Source organism: Saccopteryx bilineata, chromosome 5 (assembly GCF_036850765.1).
Source record: "Saccopteryx bilineata isolate mSacBil1 chromosome 5, mSacBil1_pri_phased_curated, whole genome shotgun sequence".
Lineage (NCBI taxonomy): Eukaryota > Metazoa > Chordata > Mammalia > Chiroptera > Emballonuridae > Saccopteryx > Saccopteryx bilineata.
Window position 1 is genome coordinate 19,778,633 of NC_089494.1, and position 27,265 is coordinate 19,805,897.

At 47.7% G+C, this 27,265-nt stretch overlaps 1 non-coding gene across 1 annotated transcript; it reads right to left on the minus strand.

The window, feature by feature from the left end:
• Positions 1-6,190: 6,190 nt before the first annotated feature.
• Positions 6,191-6,266, minus strand: TRNAS-GGA (transfer RNA serine (anticodon GGA)). Its single transcript has one exon. It is a non-coding gene; the product is annotated as a tRNA-Ser (tRNA).
• Between the last annotated feature and the right edge of the window lie 20,999 nt (positions 6,267-27,265).

The window sequence follows — 27,265 nt, forward strand, 5'->3', positions numbered from 1 at the left end:
CATGGAGGGGAGAGGGGTTCGCAACATCCAGGCCCAGAGCTAACGGGGTGGCAGGGCTGAGGGTGAGGGTGACACTCCTTGATTCTGAAACCTTTGTGTATTTTCAAGAAAATTTTATCCATACGTTTCTGATTCATTTACTCATAACTCATCAAAATGTTACTGGATAAGAGCTTTTTGAAGTCCAAGAAGCCTTGTAATAGCCTGTTTAATAAACCCAAAGAGTTGGGGTTTTTTTACTCCCCGTTATTTTTTAGAAAAAGAATAAAAATCTCCCCCCTCTTTTCTCTTCACAAAAGCAAGTGGTCATATCCCATCTAGTGATTCAGACTGATGAAACACAGAGTGCTGGAAAGACCGTGAGACAGAAAGACAGAAGGCGGGTTATTGAGCCTCGGTCTGGTCTAGCCTTGGTGGATCTTCTCCAGATGGCTCACCCTCTCATGTGGCAGAGAAAGCTGCTTGAAACAAGGACTCACAGCACTGAAGCCCCTGCCATTCCTGACTCACCCTCCCCCCGCCCCACCACCATCTATACCTTGCCCAGACACTAGTCAAGTAAATTCTTTTTTTTAATGAAAGCTTTTAAAGTGAACAGAAATCTGAAGGAATGTGAGTGTAGCAGAGACCAAAAGCAATTATTTAATGGTATTAAAGGCATTAGTTTCTCCAGAATCAGCTGAACCTCAGAGAGAATAAGAAATCATGGATTGAAACAAAGGAACCATTGGATGAAAAGAAAGGCAGAAAGAACCGACTCTCAGGGACGTGAAGTACCTTGCTTCCTGCACACCCTAAATGAAAGTCAGGCTCACCTTCTCATGCCTCTCTGACCTATTAAGTTGATAATTGGCTGCCTTCCTGGAGGCAGGAGAATGGACAGGTTGACCTTTCGAGGACCCCTTGCTCACCCCACGGCTCTTACAGTCCCCCTCCCGTCCAGTTTAGCTCAGCGGAGTCCACTAAGAACAGAGGGCCATTATGTCATTCTTCCCTTGAGACTATGGACTCCCAGGGATGAAAAGGTCAGATGCCTGGGGCCAGCCTACAGTTGCTGGTCCTTTGTCATTCAAGATGAGCACAAAGCCAAAGGACTAACCATGGCTCTCCCAGCTGGTGAACCTAACCCCCAGCCTTTCTCCCTCATTCAGCCAGGGCAGAGATTGGGCTGCTTTGATTATTCTGGCTACTGAGCAAACAGTTGAGGTACCATGTACGAGAAGAGCAGCTGGGACACTGGACAACTTTGAGTACTTAGAGTGGGGATGGGATACTGAAGTCATCTGTGTGCAAGCGAATGTTGTTGTCCATAGAATCCCAGATCCAGAGAGTGTCACTGCTTGCTGAGCATGTAAATCTAGCCACGTCCGCTGCAGGGATGGGATCTAGTCCTGCATCGTTTTCGCCCTACCCTACCAAAGTTCCAGTTTATACATGGAACAATTTCTGTGTCCATCAGCACATCTTTATTGAATGCCTAGAGAGAGAATGAAGAAAAGAAGCTGTGTTTTGTTGTTCCTGCTGTATTCTATTCATTAGATACAAATCCCTAAGTCCACATCCAAGGCAAGGGGCTTACAAGGGTGTGAATGCCAGGAGACAGGGACCACCGGATGCTGCCTTCCACCCACCACTAAGCCTTCTAGTGGGTTCAGCCTCTGCCACTTTCTGAGCGTGCAGCCTCTGGGACCTCTACTTTATCTGCAAAGTCAATGAATTAAGATGGTTTTGCAGTTGATAAGAGCCATGACCTGGTGCTTTTGAAGAGTGGGTAACAGACTCTTCAAGTGACTAAGGGCCTTAGAAAGTCACCTATCCCCACCTCCTTTTGGAAAATCTTCTTCTCAACCCATATACGTGAAATTCCCATTGTGACGGTCCCCCTGGGAAGGATACCACCTTTCCTGATTACGTCCACGCCGATACTTCACCCTCATCTCCTGTCAGGAAAGCTTCCTCGATTCCAGCTTTCATCTGTTCCACTGAAGCCTTATTCCTTTTTATCTGATACAGAGAACAGCTTTTCTAGGCTTATCTCTCTTATAAGCCTTATGTAACTTACTACTGGAGAACCTGGTCCTCTAGGTGTCTGAGTGAGCTACCCTTAATCAGGTAGACCACCACCAGTATGTACTTTAGACATGGGAAGGTCATTTTCAGCTAACCCCCTTTCTCATGGCTCATTCTCTTATTGACGTGATCTGCGGTCCTTTTTTGACCATAAACGAAGATCTTGATGGAGACAGAAAACTAATACAAAGAATTAAGAAAAGAGAGAAGGAGGGAGAGGTTACCTGAAATTCAATTTGACACCGTGCTTAGCACCTAACACATTATCTCATTGGTTTTTCCCAGCAGACCTTTGTGAAAGTCATTATTCTCACTGTGTGGCAAACAGAACTCAGGCTCACTGTCCACAGCTGGTATGTGTCAGAGTCAAGATCAAGCCCAGGTCTGTTTTACATTAAGCTTCGAACCACTCTTAAGCCTTGCATCACAGTACCCTGGGTTATTTTGAGGTAGAACAAATCCTTTTTTTAATCAACAGAAGAAAACATTGTCAGAATCCCATATGGACAGAATAGACAAGAGCCCCCCAGAGGTGACTTCCTTTATACCCAAAACTCGTGGACAATTATTCTCCCAATATCTCCCGTGGACTGGGGTTCTTTTTAGGGAACTAGACTTCATTAAGACTGTGGATGCAACAGGGAAAGATCGGAGGTGAGAACATTTAGACTCCAAAGGTAGCTGGGACTCAAGACATCATCAAGATAAGCGGGTCAGTTCTGACTTCAGTGGTCCATTCCCACAGCTGTGTCCTGGAAGAGAATGTCATCAGGCCTCTCAAGTTGGCACAAGTGCTGAGACAGCAGCCCAGCAGCCCCGCCTGCCACTTCCCTCCTGGTCTCCTCTCAGAGCCTCCTGGGTCAAGAGGTGAAGGAGCCCCTGCTCGTGCCAGATTCTGTCTGGACCCTGCACACAGCCTGGCTAATGTGTGATATTGGAAGCAAAGTTTGTAACAAATTTTACTGACTGCTCCAAACCCATCAGAATATAAGCACCTGAGAGTCGTTCACAGCCTCCCTCAGTCTCTCTCCTTTGACATCAAGAGGGGAGCCCGAGAACCAGCCGCCAGGGCCAAGTCTGTCTGAGGGCCTCCGGAGCCCACTAATGATGACTTGTTGATGAGCGCAGCGTCCGGAAGCTGACTGCAGAATTCTTTCTCCTCTAGCCACACTGACTTCACGCCCAAGCCCTGCCTGCTCAAGTGCATAGTGTGGGTTTATGCCTCATCTATTAAGCCATGGGCTCCTTTCAGTGGATCAAAGAACGTTAAATACAAAAATCCAATGTGCTCATTACAATTACAAAGCATCTATCATTGTAGGCACTGCATTCTGCTTGTGGTGGGGATTATCTCATTTAATCCTCGGAATAGCCCTATGAGGATAGCTGGTTTTCCTCTCCTCTAACCCCTTGCAAATAAGAAAACTGAAAACTAAGAAGTTTAAGAAAGAAACTCGCTGAAAGTGACTCAGCTAGGATTGGGACCCAGGCTGGCTGACCCTCTTAGCTGCCACTCGCTGGGGTCCATGCATATTTCACAGGTCTCAATAAGCACAGCTGGAGGCAGTTTCACGCTGTTTGGAGAGACAAAACCATGCTTTACACATCAGATCGGATTTCTTTGAGAACTAGCTCCCTTTGGGAGACTGTGCTCTCCCAAAACTAGGCATCAAATCCATCCAAGAGCCTAAAATACAGGGACGTCTTCGGCACCCCTCTTTCTGAGGTAGCAGCGTTTAGAGAAGAGCCTTCTATGAAGAAGTCAGCAGCTCTCCACTATAGCTTATGCCTCTCCTTCCAGAGAGACCCAATTTTCTCTTGCAAGTAAGGTAACAAGAGGGACAAAGTGCAAAGCATTCTCCACTTAAAAATGGGAGTCCAGCCTCTCCATGTGTCCTTGGGTTCTTCTCAAACCCAGTGCAATTGGGAACCAGAAGGGAGGGGGCAGGCATCCGCACTCTTGGCTGTGCCTCTCAAAAGGGGCATCTGGGTACAGGCTCTACGTTTCATCAGATGTGCCCCAGTCATGTCACTGCAGAAGCATGAAGAGGGGCAAATACGGAGAGAAGGGGGACGGATGCCCCCTGAAATTAACTTACAGGTGCAGATTCTCAAGCTGTCAGGAGCCTTAGGGTCACCCAGTACTAGTTTCCTCATTTTACCAATGAGGAAAATGGTTCCTGAGGACTGCCTTTGAAACTCTTTGTTGGGCTGACTCCAGTCTCAGTTAATATAGTTCATGCCTAAGTCCTATAGGCCTCCCACTCTCTACAAGCAGAAACTCATCAGAGTCTTCCGTGGGGCTTGGAGCTGGTGGTCCCAGGGGCAGCTCTTTGCTCCAGGAATATATATATGCTTGAAGAAGCACTTTAGAAAGATGGGAAAATTCTAGGAGGAAACCACATGATTTACTGTCTAAATTGGTACAGTTTTGAGGGCTAAGAATAACAACAAACAGGAGAAACAGAGACATAGGATCACCTCAATCTTAAGAGATATTCAGGTTTTCCTTGGTGGAAAGGCTGGGATGGCTTATTTATTCAATCAACAGACACCTCCTGACACCAACACTGGGCCCAACATGTAAGGACTTCCACACACAGAGCCTAGATTTTCCTGGTTCAGCTCCTGTTACCAATCAGATGTGCCTCTTACAGGCCTCTCCTTCTCCTTCTCTCTCTGTCTCTCTGGATCTCATTTTCATCCTCAGAAAATAGAAAATGTTGAACCATGTCACCTGTTAGACCCCTCCCTTCAAGCTGTAGTGTCTAGGAGTCTGAGGGCCTCTGGATGAGAAAGGGGGTCCCAGCACAGCAGCCCCCCACCTTGCCAGCCTAGTGCACTCTCCAGCAGAACACATGGCCTGGCCCCTCCCAGGCCCCCCCAGCCCTGCCCCAACCCCACCCACCATGTTTGAGGGCTCTTCCTGTCCGATGGACAGGAGCATACAGGGGAGATCCTGGGAAGAGACCTGAAACATACATGTACACACACACACACACACACACACACACGGACACACACACGGACACATCACAATCAAAACAAACACTAAAAGCCACAACATTCAAACAAGTGCAGAAGACATGCCAAGAATCCTCTGGCACTGCCTTCCGTGAAAACACCTGGTCATGTTTAACCCAAGCTGCAAATACAATTTCCGTGCGCGAGACCTGGCAGGGGTGGTAGGAGGCAGACTAGACGCCCTCAGCAGGAGCCAGGCTCGGCTGAGCCACCCCATCTTTCCCTAGGGGACCAGTTCCACCCTGCCAGCCAGCATGTGACTCAGAGGGAGAGTGCGAGCACGCCAGCTCTTGGCCATGTCTTCGCTTCAGATGCACTCTTAACCTAAGCCCTGCCGCCACCTCCCTGGGAGCCAGCAGATGGGCAGACAGAAGGGAGATGGCTGGTAGGGCCCATTGGCTTCCCATGGAAGACCTCAGCCTAATAGAAGTTGTCATGTGTCAGCTTAGGGCATGAGCAGAACCCTCCTGAGCAGCAGCTGCTCCAGCGGCCCTCAGCCAAGGTGGCACGGCGGGCGGGGCTCGCCTGGAGAACAGGCGCAGCTCGGAGGAGTGGGGCCAGGACCCATGGCACGAAGGTGACCTAGCCGCAGAGGAAGCTGAAAGGGACTCTCAGTGTAAAACCGACCTCTCCTTTAGCCGGTCCAGGTCCCAGTGTTTAATGAGGCCTCCTTCAGATGTGGCAAGTAAGAGAGAAGCAGGAAGGGCCAGGGGGTACGGGGCCCACTGGTAAGCTCTGTTCAACTTTTCCCCCAAATCCCAGAACTTTGAATCTTTTTTTTTTTTTTTTTTTGTATTTTTCTGAAGCTGGAAACGGGGAGAGACAGACAGACTCCCGAATGCGCCCGACCGGGATCCACCCGGCACACCCATCAGGGGGCGACGTTCTGCCCACCAGGGGGCGATGCTCTGCCCCTCCGGGGGCGTCGCTGGTTGCGACCAGAGCCACTCTAGCGCCTGGGGCAGAGGCCAAGGAGCCATCCCCAGCGCCCGGGCCATCTTTGCTCCAATGGAGCCTTGGCTGTGGGAGGGGAAGAGAGAGACAGAGAGGAAGGAGAGGGGGAGGGGTGGAGAAGCAGATGGGCGCTTCTTCTGTGTGCCCTGGCCAGGAATCGAACCCGGGACTTCCGCACTCCAGGCCGACGCTCTACCACTGAGCCAACCGGCCAGGGCCAGAGAACTTTGAATCTTATGGACTCAAGATATCATGGTGCCCAAGTGACTCCCTTATTCTATAAACAAGTTAACTTGATGCCAAAGATGACCCATCCCATGTGGTTCAGCAGGTGGGGTCTGAATCAGCCAGATCAGCTTTTTGCACCAACTTCTTACCCATAAGATACATAAACATTGTAATAAGGTCAACCATGAACTTATTCGTTTAATCTCTATTCAAAGTATCACCCTTTTTTGTTTTGAATCTTTACAAATCTCAAACTGTCATATTTTTGCAAGTCACAGGACAAAAGTTTGTGGTGTGGTGTATTTCAACAATTCTATTTAAAATAATTGTAAAGGTATAGAAGTCTATAAGAATGTTAAATCATAAATAAATTATGATGTTTTACCAAATGCTGACTTTTTCTTTTCCATAACTGTCCAAAACTAATTATTTCTAACCTTCCAGTTCCCCTTCATGCAGTATTTAAATATTTGGTAATTGGGTCTTTTTGTGACCTATGTTTTCCTCATTCGTGACATCTTGTGTTCAGTGATCATGAACTGTGAATTTCTCTCTTGGGTAAAATCAGGAGAAGTGGTTAGTTTTTGTGAAAGATGGATAAAGAAGGTGAAATTGTTAGAAGGAAATTGGGATTATGTGATAAAAGAGAGAACAGAGGCAAAGTATTCCTTGTTTTGTTTTGTCCTTTAATTTTATTTCATTGTAGTTAAGAATACTTAACCTGAGGTCTACCTTCTTAACAAAATTTTAAGTGTACAATATATTATTATTTTTTAAGATTTTATTTATTGATTTCACAAAGAAAATAGTGGGGGAGAGGTAAGAGAAGTATCAACTCATAGTTGCTTCACTTTGGTTGTTCATTGATTGCTTGTTGTATGTGCCTTGACTAGACAAGCCCAGGGTTTCCAACCAGTGACCCAGTGTTCCAGGTTGATGCTTTATCCACTGTGCCACCATAATTACCATAATAATTATGATATATTATTAATAACCATAGATATAACATTGTAGAGCAGATATTTAGAGCTAGTTTTTCTTGCTTCACAGAAACCTTATGCCCATTGAGAGCATAAGGAGTCCTCCTATAATGAGCATTGGGAGGTGGAGAGTGGATGGTAAGACTTCAACAGAGCTCAGCCTTTAAAATCCAGTGCATCCAGAAAACAACTGCAAAAAACCCACTTAGCTCTTCTAAGTAAGTTTTGTACAAGTTAACTGAAGCACGCAGACATGCCCAGTTACCCAGACTCCCCGGGCCCGCTATGCTTCCCTTTGCGAAATCACATTGGCCATTTGTACGAAGAGCAGATGCAGAAAACGTGCGTTTTAGCATGCTCATTACCAGCAGCAAAGCAAAATGATTGTCAAGGCTGTCATTAAAACAGCAGGAGAGCGAAATCCTGAAAAGTTTTCACAAACAAGAAGAAATGGAAATTAAATGGATATACTGTACCATGAAGACCTGTAAAATGTCTCTCACAAAGGCAGCACTAAAAAGCTAAAAATGGGTGTCATGTTTTATTGCAGTGAATATATTTATTTCTTACTTAGTCCTTTGTGGACTAAGTCCTTAGTCCTTAGTCCTTTGTGGGTTTTCTTATGACCTCAGAGCGCCACCCTCTACTTCTTCATTCTAATTCTTAAGTTCCTTAATAGTAAATTAGTAAAATTTTTGCCTATGTTTTTGCATGGTTTTTTTTTTTCATAAAATTCACCTTTCTTTTAAGGAAAATCAGGGCACATAAACACACAGTAACTCAGACACACGCCTACACACATATATATCACAATGAAGAAAAATAAGGAGTATGCTTGATCAACAACAAAACTGGGTTGTTCATAGCACGAGTTTCCTGATGATGGTTCACATATGTCTACAGTCCGAAGTGAGATGCAATCCAGGCAACCTGGTGACAGCAGGCTAGTTTAATGAGCTGGTAATAGTTATTAACTAGCTCTTTAGTTTGAAAGACATGGGAGTGATGCTGGTGTTGAGACCCTGGGAGGCATAGAACCAAATGGGCAGAGTCATCTCAGGGAGACACAGAAGGAAATTAGTTTACAAAATTAGAAAGCCAGGCAGGGTAGGGCAGTGGGAAACAGAGCCCGTGGAGTGGCAGACCGGAAGGCCATTTTCCCGGCTGCCCGTCCTCGGCTTGGAGAGTTGTTTACATTTCCCGAGCACTCGCTCCTTCCCTTAAATGCAATGATACAGCAAAAGTGGCTGGGGTGCCATCCATCACTTCGCATTTATTACTCCAATGGCGAGAACCCCAGCTCTCTGGCAACGGGGAAGATCAAAAGTGATAACTTTCTCATTTTACCAAAAAACAAACACGAGTTTTCACTGTAAGCAAACGAGATTCAGAGTGTACATTAGAAAGCCTCCTCCCCAACAGTTCTCATCCCTGGCTACGCATTAGACTAACTAACTAGGAAGATGTTGAAACAGAAAATACCCTGCCAGGGATCCTGACTTAATTGGTGTGGGGTGAGACCCGGGATATCTGTTTCTGTTGTTTCCTTTGCTTTTAACTTTCGGAATTCCATTGTGTACGGGGAAGTGGAGAATGCCTGGTCAGGAGTAGTAATTGAGAAAGTGAGGTCTGCTCAACCTAGATCTACATGGAGAAAAAAAAAAAAAAAAGAGTGTCAGAGAATAAATGAAAACAAAATAAATTATTTGATTTTTTATATTCAGAATAGGTCTAACAGATAGCAATTTGTTCAAAATAATAATACCAACAATGTGTGCAGTAATTATAGCTCATAGGTAAATGAACAACAGCATTACAAGGGCAAGGAGAAGGAATTGGGCATATTCCATTATTATAAAGTATTGCAAGACCCATGAATTGGTATAGTGTTGTTTGAAAGTGGACTCAGATCGGTTATAAATGTATATTACAAATCCCAAGAATACCACTAAAAAAAAATTTTTTTAAGTATAGCTGACATGCTAAGACAATGGAGAAAAGGCAATCATATAAAATGCTCAATTAAAAACAGAGAAGGCAGAAGTAGAAAATTAAAAAAACAAGAACAATAAATGGAATACAGTTATAACTAAGGTAAATATTATCCAACTATAGCAATAATTGCTTAAGTATAAATGGACCAAATACACCCTTAAAAGACCAACTGTCAGAGAGGATTAAAAAAGAAGACCTAAAAAATAAATAAATAAATAAAAATTAAAAAGAAGACCTAACTAACTATATGCTGTCTATAGGAAGTTTTACTGATATTCAATATTGATAGAAAAGCGTGTATGTAATTCATGTATACATATATTAAAAGTATACACTTGAAATCTTTTTTACAGATGGGTGTGAGCCATCTGAAATGTTTGGAAACTACTGATACACAGCAGAAACTTTTCTGAAACTTCAATGTGAATTAGAATCACCTGGAGAATTTACTCCAGTGCAGATTCTGAAATTACTGAGTCTAGGATGGGGCTGAGATTCTACATTTTAAAAGATGTCCCCAAGGGTTTGGATGCTGGCATTTCTCAGGCCTCACTTTAAGTAATGAGGATATGGAGGGCTTACCCCAAATCCCAATCACTGTGGCTGCATCTAAGAAAGGAACCAAAGATCTATATTACTAATGGTTTTTCTGCCCTGCAATGACAATGTTCTCACATATTACAAATGTACATATTTTTTTAAGATGTTTTGGGGGCTTATGGAAGTAAGAATGTATCTAAATGGTAAGAAAGAAGTGAAGGAAAAAAAAGAAAAAGAAAAGAAGAGAAGGAGGGAGGAGGGGAGAACAGAATTAGGGATGAAGAGAGCGATCAAGAAGCCAGGGTACAAAAATATTTCTATCCTTGGGATCATGAATCAAAGGTATCCAGAAATTGAAGAAACTTATGAAGATAAAAGATCAAGGTCTCACTTTGATGAGTTGTTCAGACCATATTAAAGCTCATAATTAATTATACTATGAAAATGTGTGTGTGTGTGTGTGTGTGTGTGTCTAGAAAGCAGTCTCTAACTTGATACTTTCGGATTTTATAGCTACTGAAGGAAAGCTTGTGATGGCCCCATAAGAAGAAGACGGGGTGGAGGGCAGGTCATACCCAATATCCTTAACTTGGGAGAGAGTGTTTTGCAAAGTAAAATTTGATGGTCTAGTAGCCCGAAGCCAGACCAAGCAGGTAGGAGTTCAGGACCAACCTGTAGAGGGAGGAAAAGAAAGGATTCCACTTGACCGAAGCACACGCCGAATACCCTCAGGAGGGGGTTTAAAGGAGAAGTAAACGATTGTGACCGCAGAAGAGAGGGTTACAGGTTTGGATAGGACCAGAGTTTCCTTGAATGCTCCTCCGTTCTCAGATGCCTGTCAATATGCTGCATCCTGGTTTCCGCTCTCCCGAACCCCTTCCTCTCCTCTCTATTCAAAGTTCCAGGTTCACCGGTGACCTCTGAGTTTCCAAACCCAAAGACCATGTCTCAGTACTTCCAACAGATTTTTTGGGCAGCATCTGACTTCGGTGTCCCTAAAACAATCAAGCAATACAAATAAACAGGCTTTGAAGAGGAGGGAGTGGTGTGCTAACTGTGCGTCTCCTCCCCTATCCCTGGTGACATCTCAGTCTCCGCCTTCCTCTCCTCTTTCAACCGAAGTCCTAAATGTCTGAATGTGTCCCTCCCACAACGTGGTGCCCAGTGGTAAACCCTGTGTTCCCAGTGAGGCCTGACCAGGGGCAAGTGCAGCGGGTCCTCGAAGACCATCAAGAAAAAATAAGAATTGATTCCTGGCCGGGCCCACTGTCTGTGGAGTTGGCACATTCTATTTTCTCTCACACCCGTGGTCTGTCCGCCTGCCACCTTCCAGCCTCTCTGCTCAAAACATCTCATCGCCTTTGTAATCGCCTTCGTCTCCTCAGTCCCACCTTTGAGATCACGCTCACCCCCTTACCACCTTCCCCTTATCGCTGGATCCAGCTCTTCCATCTTGTCTTCCTGGCACCAGTCCAAGGCCTTTGCACATAAACGCTCTTAAGCATCCCACCCCACCCAACAAAGACCCTGCATGAACAAACCCTAACTTGTTTGTTCGCCATGGGAAAGTGCGGGTGAAACCCAGACGGGCAAATGTGGAAGAGAGTACACCTGCGTCGCTGACTGACTTCCACTAGATTCCCAGGGACTGGAATAAATGCAGTCTGTGGGAATGGACCCTGAGGACAGTGACCTGGGACCCCAGGCCTCTCCTGGGGGCACCAGACTGCAGGGTTAACTGGGCTCCACCTCTGCTTTAAAAGTAGATGCAGCCCTAGGCTCCCATCCTCCAAGCTGCCTGGGCAACTTCAGCTTGTCTCCCCCATCCTCCCAGCTGCCCATGGAGTGGAGGAACTGGTTTTTCCTGTGGTTCTTCCGGGGCCCCTCCGATTTTGCTCTTGGTTCACTCCCCATCAGAACCCCTTTCTGAGGTGAGGTCAGAATTTTCTTTTTTTTTTCTTTTTGTATTTTTCTGAAGCTAGAAACGGGGAGAGACAGACTCCCGCATGCTCCCGACCGGGATCCACCCAGCAGGCCCACCAGGGGCGACGCTCTGCCCACCAGGGGGTGATGCTCTGCCCCTCCGGGGCGTCGCTCTGCCATGACCAGAGCCACTTTAGCGCCTGGGGCAGCGGCCAAGGAGCCATCCCCAGCGCCCGGGCCATCTTTGCTCCAATGGAGCCTTGGCTGCGGGAGAGGAAGAGAGAGACAGAGAGGAAGGAGGGGGGAGTGGAGAAGCAAATGGGCGCTTCTCCTATGTGCCCTGGCCGGGAATCGAACCCGGGGTCCCCCCGCACGCCAGGCCGACGCTCTACCGCTGAGCCAACCGGCCAGGGCTGAGGTCAGAATTTTCTTGCTTCCAACTTAAACTCTGCTCTCAGCCCTCTTTTCTACTGGATAAGGACCCACAGGTCACAGCCTAAGGGGCGGTGTGAAGAGGGACGCGGACCATCAATCCCTAAGGGTTGGTATTGCCTGGTCCTGCTGAACCTCCCAGCCATCCACAAGCAGGACTCCCCAGACTGGTGCCCCCCTGTCGAGGCCAGCCCATTGGGGGGACAGACACTCCTGTTACACAGCTCTCACCCCTTCGGTCACCCCGTTCTGCCCTCAGTACAGGAAATTCCTGTTTATCTGCCAGGATTTACCCAAGTAACCCCTTTCTGAGAATAAACAGAAGTTAAAGTCAACCACTTCATGGGAGAAAAAAAGATAAATGGGCTCCTTCTATTTCCAAGCTGATATGAAGAAAGCCAAAGGTGAAGGTCGACTGTTTATTCAACTCTTTATCCCATTTATTCAGATCTTTCTGGCATTTAGATTAGCATGGAAATCTGTCTTCTGAAAAGTTCAAGAACTATCTGCTTTGAGATAAACCCTTCCTGCTTTCAGAAAAGTGATGATAATGTGGCTTTAAGAAGGGCAGCCCCACCCTTCTGCTCCCACCCCGGCACACTCCCACAGTCAGAGACCTTGAGCAGTGGAGCTGTTGCAGACAGCTGCTGGGGACTCTGTGCAGCAGCAGGTACCTCCGGGAGGGGCCAGGACGAAAGCGGAAAGAGCAGCAGGACGCTCACATGCTCACCCACACTCACACTTGCTATTTGGTGTGATGGTTGCACCCAAAGGTTCCCAACTGGGGGTGATTTTGTCCACCATTACTGCTGTCCTGGAACATGTGGCGATGTCTGGATACATATTATCACAAGTGGTATGGGGTGGTGCTATTAACATCTAATGTGTTGAAACTAGGGCTGATGTTAAATACCCTACAATGCGGACCTGGCCGCTTGGATCAGCAGTAGAGCGTCAGCCCGGCATGTGGAAGTCCTGGGTTCGATTCCCAACCAGGGCACACAGGAGAAACACCCATCTGCTTCTCCACCCCTCCCCCACTCCTTCCTCTCCATCTCTCTCCCCCTCTAGCAGCCAAGGCTGTATGGGAGCAAAATTGGCCTGGGCACTCAGGACGGCTCCATGGCCTCTGCCTCAGGCACTAAAATGGCTCTGATTGCAGCGGAGCAACGCCCCAAAGGGGCCGAGGGCTATTACCCCCTGGGGGGCATGCCGTGTGGATCCCAGTCTGATGCAGGCGGGAGTCTGTCTGTCTGCCTCCCTCTCACTTCTCACTTCGGAAAAATACAAAAAAAAAAGTATCCTACAATGCACAGGGCAGGCAGCCTCCACACCAAAGAACTATCCAGCCTCAAAAGTCAGTCATGCCAAGGTTGAGAAATCCTGCCTTTAGTATAAACAATTTGGGAAAAAGAGTCATTTCTAAGATGCAGTTTTACACCCTTCTTCTTCCCAGGTCCAACTCTAAATTGATTCATTCATTCATTCATTCATTCTCTGTATATACTGAACATCTGCTATAATATGTCAAACCCTGTGAAGGTGCCAAATAAAATGGCAAGCAGAAGTAAACTTGTTCCCTGTCCTCAAAGAGTATACAATCTTGCAGTGGGTGATCAACATTAGAGTATATACTAAAGTGTCTTAATTATAGGACAGACATTGTTCTAAGCAATTTATGAACTCATGTACTTCTATGTTACTACAGCCCTATCAGATAGATAGTATTATTCTTGTTTTATTAGCAAGATAACTTATTAGGGGGAAAAAAGCATCTACAGAGGTTGAGTGACTTGCACATGGTCACACAGATAACAGATGTGGAGGCAGGACTCAAACCCAGGTCATTGGGCTCCAGGGTCCATTTGTGCTTTTAACAAGCATGTCTCATATAAAGACTCATGTACTCATATAAAGGCTCATATGCTGTGTTGGGCAGATAAAATATATTATGCTCACTTTGTTAAAGATGGCGCTGCCCTCATGAAAGCTGTTGCCCAGGTGATATTAATGTGTGTTGGGGGCAGGCTGTGGGCAGGCAGAATCCTTGTAGCCTGGGGCTTGGTTTTGGGATTAAGCCTTTCCCGCCCTTTTTGATGTGGGGTGGTACAATCCCATCATGTCTCTGATAAGTGACTTTGTATTAGAGACTTCCCTATTTTGTATATTGGATTAAAGGTTTTGATTTCTACACTATAAAATGGGGGCAGAACGGGAGCTTGCTCTTGGTTCCTGAGATTATCATTAGAGGAGAGAGCAGAGCAGAGAGCAGAAGGAGGCCACGTGGAGTATGAGGAGAAGCAACCAAGATGGCGAGGTGTTGAGTGAGAAGCCAGTTTGTGCAGAGTTTGTGCAGGGAGGAGGAAGGAGATGGGGAACAGAGGTGAATAAGTCTGGTGAGCTAGAAACCTTTGATTCTAGGAAACTCGGATAAGTCAGTAGCTTTGTGAGCACTGAATGTGAGTGGGTTTTGGAGCCCAGTGTGTGTTTTTTGCTTGCCCACCAGGTGCAAGCTAGGATTAAAGACTATGGCCCACCAGTTTGTGGCTCCGTTGTTTCTTTACCGACTGTCCGAATCCAATGCGAACCTACATGGGCCAGGCTGCTGTGATGGTGGCCGGTGGCCGTGGCTTCTGGATCTACATGCTGGCTCTCATAGAAAGACACACACAATCAGAATTATAACACATTATTTAAAAAGAGAAGAAAATGCCCTCAGTGCCCAGGACAACTTTGCTCCCATGGAGCCTTGGCTGCTGGAGAGGGAGAGAGATAGAGAGGAAGGAGAGGGGGAAGGGTGGAGAAGCAGATAGGTGCTTCTCCTGTGTCCCTTGGCTGGTTGGCTCAGTGGTAGAGCTTTGGCGCGGCATGTGGAAGTCCTGGGTTCAATTCCAGGCCACGGCACACAAGAGAAGTGCCCATCTGCTTCTCCATTCTCCTCTCTCTCTTTTCTCTCTCTCTCTCTCTTTCTCTCTTCCCTTCCCACAGCCAAGGCTTCATTGGAGCAAAGTTGGGTCTGGCGCTGAGGATGGCTCCATGGCCTCTGCCTCAGGTGCTAGAATGGCTCTAGTTGCAATGGAGCAATGCCTCAGATGGGCAGAGCATCGCCCCCTAGTGGGCTTGCCGGGTGGATCCCGGTCTGGCACCTGCAGGAGTCTGTCTCTTTACCTCTTCGCTTCTCTTCAGAAAAATACAAAAAGAGAGAGAGAGAGAGAGAGAGAGAGAAAGGAAGACAAAATTGTGAGTGTCTGTTATAAAAGGAGGCTATAATCTAGATTGGGGATCTTGACAAAATGGTACTTGGGTTAAAATCTGAAGAGTTAACTAGACTTTAACAAAGCAAAAGAAGTGAATTTCAGGCAAAAGAACAGTATGTATATTAGTTTCCTCTGGCTTCTATAACAAATCAACTGCAAAAATAGTGACTTAAAACATTTATTTATTATCATACGTTTCTGTAGCTTAGAGGAGTGACATGAGTCATGCTAAGGTCAAATCAAAGAGTTGGCAGGACTGCATTCTTTTTGAAAGCCCCTTGCCTCTTCTAGCTGCTAGACATTGCCTGTGTTCTCCAGCTGTGGCTCCCTCTCATCTTCAAAGTCTGCAATGATGAGCTGGGTCTTTCCAGCTAATCACTCCAACCTTCTCTTCTGTTCTTCTACCTTTAAGGATTCTTGATTCTACTGGGACCACCCAGATAATCCAGGATGATCTTCCCAGCTCATTAGCAACTGTAATTCCATCTACAAGTTCACTCCCTTTGCCATGTAATGTAACATATTCTCAGGTTCAGATATGGACTTCTTTGAGACATCATTTTCTGCCTAATAGAGATAGCATTTGCAAAGGCCCTGCAGAAGAAGATAGGCAAGTATGGGGCTGAAGAAGGTCCAGGTGGTCAAAACAAGAGGCGAGGCCAGAAGGGTCAGACTGAGTGTGCTTTGGAAACCGTGTTAGAAATTTGGTCATTTGAGAGCGAGGGAGAGCCGCTGAAGCCTGCTAACAGGGACACTGGGAGCCCTGGTAGGATCAGATCGGCCCTGTTAAAGGTCACTGGCTGCTGTGCAACTGAAGAGAATGGAGGCAGAGGTCAGGGTGGAGGCAGGTAGACCACTGAGAGGAGGGACGGTTGCAAGAGACCAGAGAGGAAATGACAGATGTCTGAACTGGGACTGAAAACAGAAAGAAGGAAGATGAAGATTCCAGAGACATTTTGGAGGTGAGTTCAACAGGACTTGACGCTGGGTGAGTGGGATATGGAGAACGAGGGAGAGAATGGCATCAAGAAGACTCCTGGGCTTCCACGTTGGACCAACGGCAGCACCATTCACGGAGAATGGGAACAATAGAGGAGAAATATGTATGGGGTTGAAATTCAGCCTTGGACACATTGATTTTAAAATGTCTAGGAGGAAACATTAGCTAGGTTGTTGGCTTTGTGAATCTAGAGCCCAGAGGAAACATCTTGTTTATAGCTGGTAACCTGACAGCTGGGTGCCTCCAGCTCAACATCCTGCTGGCCTCTCAGAACCCATCTATCTCAGTCCAAGTCCATTACCTTTCCCCAAACCCACTCTAACACCTGTGTCCTTTCCCTGTTCAGCATTACCGTGCAGGGTCAGAGGTCTTATCTGATTCTTATGGCACAGCCGGACAAAGCTTAGCAATGTGCTGGCCCTTACCAGGGGTTAATGAATGTGGTAGAATAAATAACAGTGAACTAATCAATTACCTCTAGCTTTCTCCACCTCCCACCACCTTCCCTCACCACACTCCTTTGTCTTGTTACTTTTGGACAAAAAGTCAGGTCTGTTTAGCTTAGAAAGACCTGAGGTCAAATTCTGTTGTGACCCCAGCACCTGTAGACACAGGACCTTTGACCTGAAAGCTGCAAAGGACTCTGCTCCCCCTGGCAGCTCCGCCAGGCCCTCGAAAAGAGACTTAGCAGAGCTGACAGCCATTGCTGGGTTTTATTATTTGTTTGGGTGTCTAAAGTCATAGCTATTTCCTGTAAGAGATACGCTTCACAAAGCATTGCCCCAAATCGATTCGTTTAAATATGAAGTTGTAGCTTTTTCAATCTGAAAAAATATATTTCTGTGTTTATTTCTTTTGTGAACTCGTGTTCTCTTTTCTTTAAGGTTTCCAGGCACTAGACACTTGTCTACTATGCAGGACTGGCATTCAGAACAGCTAAAGGAGAGAGAGAAATAGCAGGTCACAAAAGAAATGTCCCACTGTGTCAGAGCCTCCCCCAGTTTAAACCCTAATTAATCAATCAGTCAGAAAAGCGTTTGTTAAGCCCTCACTGCAAAAAGAAATAACAGACACGGTCTTCTAAAAGCTCACAGCCTGGGACTGTTCTGCCTCCTGTTTGCGCATAACACTTGTTAGATTGTTAAACAAGAAGTTGGACAAAAACACAGCAGCTTGTTATAAAGAGTTTGAAATCCTCTTTCAGCCAAATATCAGTTCCCTGTGTGGCAGCAAAACTGTGACCAACAGATTTTCTTCTTCTTCATTCATTAAATAAACTCACTGAATACTTACGGTTTGCCAAACAAGGAAAATACGGCAGGGGATGGAAGGAAGAAAACTGCCACAGACCCTTGCAGGGCTCACGTTCTGGAAGGGCAAGATAGTCCATGAGCAAAGAAGCCAATAAAGAAACAAGAAAGTGCTAGGTCTTGCTGATTGCAATAGGACTAGGTAGAATAACAACGGAGTACATTAGGTTCGACTTTTAGGAAAGGCCGGTCATGCTAGTTGACATTTAAGCGGAAAGTTGAATCACCAAAGTAAAAATAAAATTAAAAAGAACTATTAATGCAAAGATCTGGAGAAAAAATTTTAGGTATTTTTTGACTGAAAGCTTCCTCATGCAGGGACTCGGTTCTATTTAGTATTGCAGTCCCCAGACTTATTACCACAGGGTGCTACCTCAACAAATGTGGGCACTCAGTAAATATGGGCACAGCACATCTACCACGGTTCCAAACAAAATGTGCTCTTTAGAACATGGACAATTGTCTCCAGGACCTACCTAAGATCTTCTTGATTTGCAAGGCTCTGTGACCCAGCACCGGGACCACAGTGGAGCCAGTGCTTAGAGTCATTAGACCAGCAGATCTAGCCTTCCCTTGTATCTGACTCCTTGCTGAAGGTGGAAACCTTCTTACCTTGCCTCTCCTTTTCATGTATTTTTATTTCCCGCTTACCTTGTATTGGTCTCAAGGCTTCCCCAATTTCTATGTGGGATTTGCCTTAGCACCTGAAGAAAAACAGCAAGAAAAATCCTTCCTTCACTTCTAAACCATAGTAGATGACATGCTTGGACCAGAAAAGACTTGACCCTCCTGGAGCAGGGGTTGGGAACCTATGGCTCGTGAGCCAGATGTGGCTCTTTTGATGGCTGCATCTGGCTCGCAGACAAATCTTCAATAAAAATAATAATAATAACGTTAAAAATATAAAACATTGTCATGTATTACAATCCATTCATTTCCTACTGCTCATGTTCATGATTGCAGGTGGCTGGAGCCAATCACAGCTGTCCTCCAGGACAACACAAAATTTTTATTGTATAATGTGTAACGAACATGGGTTGTTGTATGGCTCTCATGGAATTACATTTTAAAATATGTGGCGTTCGTGGCTCTCTCAGCCAAAAAGCTTCCCGACCCCTGCCCTGGAGCCTTGGCCCCCTCTCCACACGACGCCACAGAAGCTGTGTCTGGAGATCAGATTCCCTCATTCTTCTCTCCCAGGACTTTACAACATCCACCATAGAAATTTCTTTCTTATGGCCAGTCCCACACAGCTACAACCTCTTCCATTTCTAAAGAGTTGGTTCTTGCTGCCGAAAGCCAGTGGCTGACTCATGTTTATATTCGACACAGTCAAAGAAAGAATCAGGGAACTTGAAGATAAGTTAGTGAATATTAAACAGACAAACACAAAGGCAGAAAGGAGTGGAAAACACAACAAAAATTTGGAGTGACCAAGAGCCATCAGAAAATAAAAGCCAGTGGCTGGAAATGGAGTGGTTACGTACACTGGACAGATCTTACAGTTTTTAGCTCAACCTGTCTCCAACGATCCCTTAGTTCAGTGGTTCCCAGCTCCCAGGCCATGGACCTGTACCGGTCTGTGAGCCATTTGGTACCGGTCTGCAGAGAAAGAATAAATAACTTAAATTATTTCCGTTTTATTTATATTTAAGTCTGAACAATGTTTTATTTTTTTTAAATGACCAGATTCCCTCTGTTACATCCATCTAAGACTCACTCTTGACGCTTGTCTTGGTCACATGATACATTTATCCATCCCACCCTAAAGGCCGGTTCGTGAAAATATTTTCTGACATTAAACTGGTCCATGGCCCAAAAAAGGTTGGGAACCACTGCCTTAGTTAGTTCCACAGAATTAACTTCAAAACCCTTTAGAATGTCAGTGCTCAACATTCTTCCTGGCTCACAAATTATAATATTCCAGTATAGAGCCAATCTTAGTAAGAGTGAAAATGATGTCCTCATAATTTAGTGACCACTAAAATTGGGTTGCCAGATAAAATACAGAACATCTAGTTTGATTTGGAATTTCAGATTTTTAGTATAAGGTAGGTCTTGTGCAATATTTGGGACCTACTTAGACTAAAATAAAGTTTATTATTTATCTGAAATTCAAATGGAACCAGGCATCCATAGTTTTATTTGCTAAATCCAGCCATTCTCCATTAAAAGCCACTATGTAACTGATTCGAAAGTATCTTTCTAACGATGCACATTGCCTGGGAATAATAAAGCCTTGTCGTGGGTTGGCTTATCAGGTCTACCGAGCATTAACCTAAGCAGGGGGTGCTTGATGAAGCAGGAGACACGAGCCGGAGGAGAGGGGAAGGAGACCTGCTTCAGAGGGCATAGCTCCAGATTAAGGGTCAGAAGACCGTGTTCTGGAACCAGCTCTGCATCTTATAACTTGGGCCCATCATTGAACCTCTGTGTTTTTAGCTTCCTAGCATATAAAATGCCAAATGATAATCCCCCACACACCCCCTCACACACTCTCAGATGACCCTCAGCACATCTCTGTGGGACATTTATTTGAAAACCATGTAGGAATATAGGCCTAGCAAGTGGGACGTGTTGTTACTTACGGGAAGAGTTGAGAGGAAGCAGTCCCGTGGGGAATGCTGGGTAAGGAAAGAAAAGGCTTCGGGTGGCCGTTGCAGAGTTCTTGCCCCCCTACTGTCGTTAACCATACCTGCTGCCATCAGACCCACCCATTTCCCATCCGCACAGATTGCATTTCAAATCTCTACCAGTCAATAGTCTTTATTCCTGGACTGCGCCGGCCCGGGCTCGCCAGGCGCAGTCAGGTCTCGTTATGTAATTGCGGCAGAGCTTGGCCTGGTCTGTTTTCCGAGAGGGAACTGCCAAGGGGAGCACGGGAGGCAGCAGTGATATGAGACCCTGTCCTCTGAGTCAGTCCTGATGCCAGCCGGGTGAGGTAAGCCTCCGTCGGGGGCACCATTCACCTGCTGGCGTCTGGCCTCTCTCTGGCCGCGATCAGCTCCCAGTAGGCTGGCTAGCAAGTGAGTAACAGGACAGGTTTGTTTCATGTGGTTCCTGGCTAGAAAGCAGGGGCCTGGAGTCCATACATCAATGAGACGACAGACAGCGCGCTGGCTCTGCCCTGGAAAGAGTGCTCCCAACCCCGCTCTCCAGCGCTGCTTGGGCCATCTCTCTGGACTCCTGGACCCTGGGCCCCAGGCCCTGCCTTTTGTATCCAAGACTTAGTTGTCTCATCTGACATGTCCATGAAAATGAACGACCAACTTCTCCCCTGCTGCCACGCCCCCAACAATACAAGTGGTGGTCCCCAGGTTGAAGGACCGTGAAGCAGCTTTTCCTCTGTATGTAGGAAATACAAACTGCATGAGCAGGAGCAAGCTGCTCCAGGCTTCAGGTTTTCTAGTTCATCATAAGAGAGCGTGTTCTGTAGCTGTTATTAGAGAGATTTGAGTTAGACCACAGAAATAGCCTGACAGACTTCCCCCATGGTATGGGGACACGGCCTAGACATACTGAGCCACTTCATTAAAGAGGTTACGAAGAGCCCTTGCTTGTCATGACCCAAAACAGAAAGAAATAGGGTGGCCCAGAAGGAAAGCTCCTGAGAAGGGAATATTTGAATTCTTTTTCCTTTTTAACTTATTGAGTGATTTTTTTAGAAAGAAAAGAAGGGAATGAGAGAGAGAGAGAGAAATGTTGATTTGTTGTTCTACTTATTCATGTATTCATTGGTTGATTCTTGTAAGTGCTCTGACCAGGGATCAAACCCGCAACTTTGGTATATCAGGACAACGCTCTAACCATCTGAGCTACCTGGCCAAGATGATATTTGGATTCTTTGCATCATGAAAATAAGCCAGTATGTGTCTGAATGTCTGTTTGGAATACTGCAAGTCTTCTTAATGACTAACTCTTGTGATAGAAAAATAGTGAGCTTTCATCCTCTGGCCAGTCAGCACGTGAGCCACACTCAGGACTGTCCACCTCGTCAACGCGTGACAGTGACTCACCCTGCCTTGCAGCCTTCCTGGGGCTGCTGCACTGACGTGGAGCTGCAGGTTCAGGAAACTGGGTGAGCAGCAGCCAGCTGCCTGCCCTCACACCCGGAGCCCATCCAAACCATCAGCTCCAAAGTACAGCTGAGCAAGGGGAGGGTGAGGGGGGATCTCAGGTGAAAGTACAGGAAGACCCTTCTTGGGGAGCTGCCTCTCAGCCTCCCCACAGAACGCCAGCACCCAGGCCTGGTTGGGGACCTGCCCTCCTGGCTCTCTCACACGTGGCTTCTCTCTGTCCATCCAGACCAGATCTGGTTTCACTGGACTTGGCACTCTCCAGGCCCTTTCCTGCTGTGAACAGATTTATGTGGATGCACCTGCCAGAGCGTGACTGAAGGGTGTCTGGACGGCTGAGAGCCCAGCTGTGGCAGATGTTGCCTCAGAATGCCTTCCGAGCGAGGCTCACGTGGATGTTGCCCACCCCACCCCCCTTTCTCCTTTCTTCTTCCTGGGAAAGGCCCGAGAGAGAGGCTGAAAACATCTGCACAGCCCATGAGAACCAGGGAGGAGAACAGGGTGCCCTGGGGGCCAGGGCGTCATGGACGAGGCCAGCATGCTGGTGCGGTATGTGCTGAGGCATGGGGGTCTAAAACTTATTTTGCCACTGACAAAGTGTGATTGTGAGCAAGTCTTTGGGCTTCCCTTTGTCTGTCCTCTAAGTTCATGTCTAGCTCTGAGACTCAGCTCTCTAACACTGGGAAGAGCTTTCCGACCCCGTGGGGCCAGGCAAACACTTCTTCCTCCTGGATCATACAGCACCTGGCTCCCCTCTACTAAAGCACTTCAACATGGGACAGAAGGGATAGTCCCACTGTAGGTGCTGGTGGCCATCGGGGTGCTGGCAAAGGTTTAACGACTGGCCCTCCTGGGGGGAGGGAAAGGGATACATAAAATAGTTTGCTGATACAAAGCAAACAACTTACCAATAATAATAAAATATGCACTAGTCTTTATTGTAAATTCCATACAGCCAGTTAATTCTCACAGGATGCTTCGTAGATTGCTGTCAGACTCTTGTATCTGTACACTCTTGTATCTGCAGTCCCCTGTGGTTGAGCGGAGGGCTGTGTTCGATAGTGAGCTTGAAAGTCCCTGAGGCCTGACCTGTGGTGGCGCAGTGGATAAAGCGTCGACCTGGAAATGCTGAGGTCGCCAGTTCAAAACCCTGGGCTTACCTGATCAAGGCACATATGGGAGTTGATGCTTCCAGCTCCTCCCCCTTCTCTCTCTCTGTCTCTCCTTTCCCTCTCTCTCTCTCTCTCTCTCTCTAAAAAAAAAGAAATAAGAAAAAAAAAAAGAAAATAATAAAATAAAAGGATACCATTAAAAAAAAAAAAAAGGAAGTCCCTGAACGGTTATCAGTCGGCTCATGGGGCCCAGAAAGAGCTGAGCCCCTGCTGGACAGCAGGCCCCAGAAAGCAGGACCCATGATTATCTCTTGTTCTTCAGCACCCATCCCAGGCTGACCCAATTAGTGACCAGAGTTCAGGCTGCTCCCTGAATTGAACCTGCTCTCCTTAATTTACCCAAAGAAGAAAGCCAAGTTAGCAGGATCTGATAATGTAGGAACAGGTGTCCAAACGGAGTGTGGCCAAGGACGGATGGTGGCAGGTGGTGTGGAGCCAAGAAGACTCCATAAACGGGGTGAATCAGAGACTGGAGAGAAGCAGTAGCTATGGGAAGGGGAGAGGAGAAGACAGGAGGACGTCCCTGTCTTGGGACGCAGGTAAAGAAATAAGACACATGGCCACTGTCTCTAGCACCCAGAGTACACGGACACTTCCCTTCGACAAACAGTGATTGTCCACCATGTGCTGATCACTGTTCTCAGTTAAACCAACTTCCGGCTCTTGAGATTCTATTCTATTAAGGGAAAGACCCAGTGAACCCCAAAGGAAGCCCCCAGTGGAAGAGGATGCGTATGAGTAAACAGACTTGACTTCTCAGAAGGGAGAACTTGATGCAGAACCTCATCTCTAGGGAAGTTAAGTAGGTGCTTCTTTTAGAAGAAAAGAGAGGTGTGGTTATGCAGACAAAAACCAGCCTCTTTCCTGAAGGGCTTCTCAGGACCCCGGGGATGCCCATGGGTGCTGAGAGTCGCCCAGAGGGGGTCACAGGCTTTGGCAAAGAAGTGGGAAGGAGTGATGAGGGGAAGGCTCATGGGGCCTGCTGTTTGGTCCAGCAGCCGTGGGAATGCCACCCCTCAGTGCGGGTTCCGGTCGCCAAGGAGGGGGAACCAGGGGGCAGCAAAGGCCGACCGAGCAATGGAGCGGCTCCTCTCAGCTTCGCGCCCGCTTCTGCACATGGTCAGCCCCCTCCTCCCTCTCTGGCCGTCAAGGACAACGGCTCCCCCAGCCATGGGTGGTGCCTGTGTAGATAGGAGCTCTCACTTCGGTCCAGGACACCCCTGGACTGTGGAGCAGCCAGCCTGGGTCTGCCAATAAACGGGCCTCTCCACCCTGTGTTCTTGGCCAGGCTCCCGAGGGAGCAGCTGGAGCCACCTGAGAGCTCACACTGAGGCACAGGCACCCCGGTTTGCCTAATAACGTGCCAATGAGTGAGGTCTCCCTAAGGTTCCCTGGGATCCTGCAAGGTGGCTGAGGAGTCACGGAGAGAGGTGACGGAGAAGCTGAAGGGCTGAGGCTCCAGGCCTCCGCCTGCCTCAGCCATTGAAGATCCCTCTGCTCCAGGGGGGCTCTGCATGGGCAGACTCCTCTGATAGAGAGAAACACCCATTTCCAACACACCCTGAGCTCCCAGTTTGCCCTGCCCCCTCCAGACATCCAGACAAACACCTCCTAAACGCATCTCCCTCAGTAAACGGTTCTATGCCTTTGCTACAAACTGGGCAGTTGACCAGACCCCTCCTCACACACTCAGGTCTACCGCCCCCTGCCCCGCCCCCTGCCCCGCCCCAGGTCTGGAGCGAGGTGGTAGACATTGGGGGAAACTCAGACCCAGGGAGGAGAAGGAAGCCGGTGGGCCGGCCGCAGAGCAAGGACACTCCAGACAAGCACTCTGTCACCTCGACTCGATCTGACAGTCGCTGTCGGCCCTCGTCCCCGGCCACAGCCCCACATCACCCCAGAGTGGCGACCCTGAATCTCATGGAGACCCCTCTTCGTGTTTGGCCCTGCCTTGTGCTTTCACTCCTAGCAGACTTGGCCAATTTTTGAGCCAACCCTAAATGACAACTATTTTTCCCCTGGATTCAAACTGCCTTCAGTTGAGCCCTTGCGCCACACAAGCTGAGCCTGGGAGGAACATCTGGTCCATTCACTGCACTCCCTTGCAGATGGGCCTTCATGGGCATCAGTCCCGGTTCCCACCACAATCCCGGAACGGGGCTTACGGTTCCTGCTCCAGCCAAGGACGTAGTCAGGGCCTGGGAAAAGTCAACAAACGTTTCTGAGCCTGTTTCCACCTCTTTGCACTGTGGGGAAGCTCTCTGCCCCACCGAGGTACCTAACCAAGCATTATAATAGGAAGCAAAGCAATGGCTTCAAAGATGATCTAAATCCTCAGAAAAGGCAGGGTATTAGCAACAATTCAACGTGGTAGTTTCCTTGCGATACTGTTGAGCGACACAAAGACGTATTGTCCCAGTTTGAGGCAGGCTGGGAGAGTTTCCGTCCCACTCCTCTCCCCCGCCCCGCCCCCCCGGAAACCACCCATAAGACAGCCTGACCTTGACAGAGAGGCGTTTGCCACTGTGATTTTCACAGAAGCTCTATATAGTCACGCCTTATCTCTCTTCGGAATAAAGTTGCAAGAGGCCGACTGGGAAGGAGGGAGAGCCCAATTCAGGACTGGCACTTTTCGGGGAGAGAGATGGCAGTGGTGAGGGGCCCAAGGGTGGGGGCCGGGGGGGGGGGGTCAATCAATCACGTGAGCCGCTCCCTTTTTGGCGGTGGCACCCAGAGCAGACCTCCCTGGAGCCAGCCAGGCGAGTCGGACTGATTAGGCCAATTCATCCTTTATCTGGGAGCAGCAGATAAGGCTGCAGGCCCAGAGGGGTGACTCTGGGATGTGCCCAGTGGAAAGGAGACCTCAGGGACACTGCAGCTGGTGGGGAGGGCAGGGAAGGAGAGAGAGAGTTCTCAAAAAGCCACATCTGTGGCTCTGCTGTGGGTCTCGGGTGGTTTCCAGTCAAGGTCAGGGACATGGGGCCTCCTTCTACACCCCACCTGGATACCTTAGGCCAGGAAAAACCAGAGTCACCTGAAGGGCAAGTTAAAACACAAGTGGGTGGGCCCAGTCCAGAGCTCCTGATGCAGGAGGCCCGGGAGGGACCGAGAACTCCCAGGTCTAAGTCTCCGGGTGATGTTGACACTGCTGGTCCGAGGACCACACTTTGGGAACCACTGCTATAGGGCCCTGGAGGAAACCCACCACACCTGCAGACCCATCTCCCTCAATATCCTTCAAAAAAAAGATAATGGGAGACCCAACACCCGAGAAAGCTCCTCCCAGGAGGATGGATGATCTTTACGCTCCTAACAGTCAGGGCCGCCCAGGCACGGAGGTGTTATTAATGAGCTGCGGGATCTCCCTGGGCCTCACCTTCCCCGTGTGCAATGTGAGGAGGTTGGACTAAGAAATGTTGAAGCAGTCCTCTTCCTGCACGACTGTTCCCCAAGTCCCTGAAACGGGAAGGAACGGCCAGCTTCACTGGCACACTTGCCTGCGGCCAGCTCTGTCCTCTCCATTAACCTTGATGTTGGATTAAACAGGCGAAGACTTTGCTTTTAACACCAGCTCCAAACCGTCAGTCCACTCATAGCCAAACCCCTTCACTCAGTGTCAGCCTTCCCCCACTTCCCACCTCTCTGTTTCTTTCTCTTTGGCATCTCCCCTGAACTTAGATTTGAGCAGAATATTCATTAGAATGATGATATTGGATACATTTTTTTAAAACCTCACAGCCCCTTTTCCCTGGGACCCTTGCCTACGTTTGGTGCCCTGTCAGGATAGAACCTGGTCCACAGGCATCTGCCCCACAGGGCTGACACATTCTGCCCTGGCCACTATTAGTAACTCAGGCTGTATGGGAAGCCACCTGCTGCCCCAGGACCAACGTCAGCCTGAATCACAGGGGGGAACCTTGGCGATTCATTGCCTGCCCTCTGAATTGCTAGGGAGAGCTATGGCTTTCATATCAAGAACTTGCAAAACCCCACAAATTTCCTTGAGCAGTGATGGCCCTGCATCAAACCACATTCTCTTTCTCTCTTTCTCTCTCTCAGCTCCCATTGTAACCACCACCACCCCACATGACACCTGGAAGGGAGGTCAGAGAACACAGACCATGGGTCATACTTCCAAGCTTCAGTTTCCACGGGGAGAGGTGGGCAGTGACCACAGACCCTGCTAGACTGGATTCCAAGTCTTCAGCTCCCCGCACAACTCGGTGAGAATCCCTGCAGGTGTCCTGCCAAGCACACCTGCTTTCTCTCACTTAACTGTCACCAACATGTCAGGGAGCTAGCCC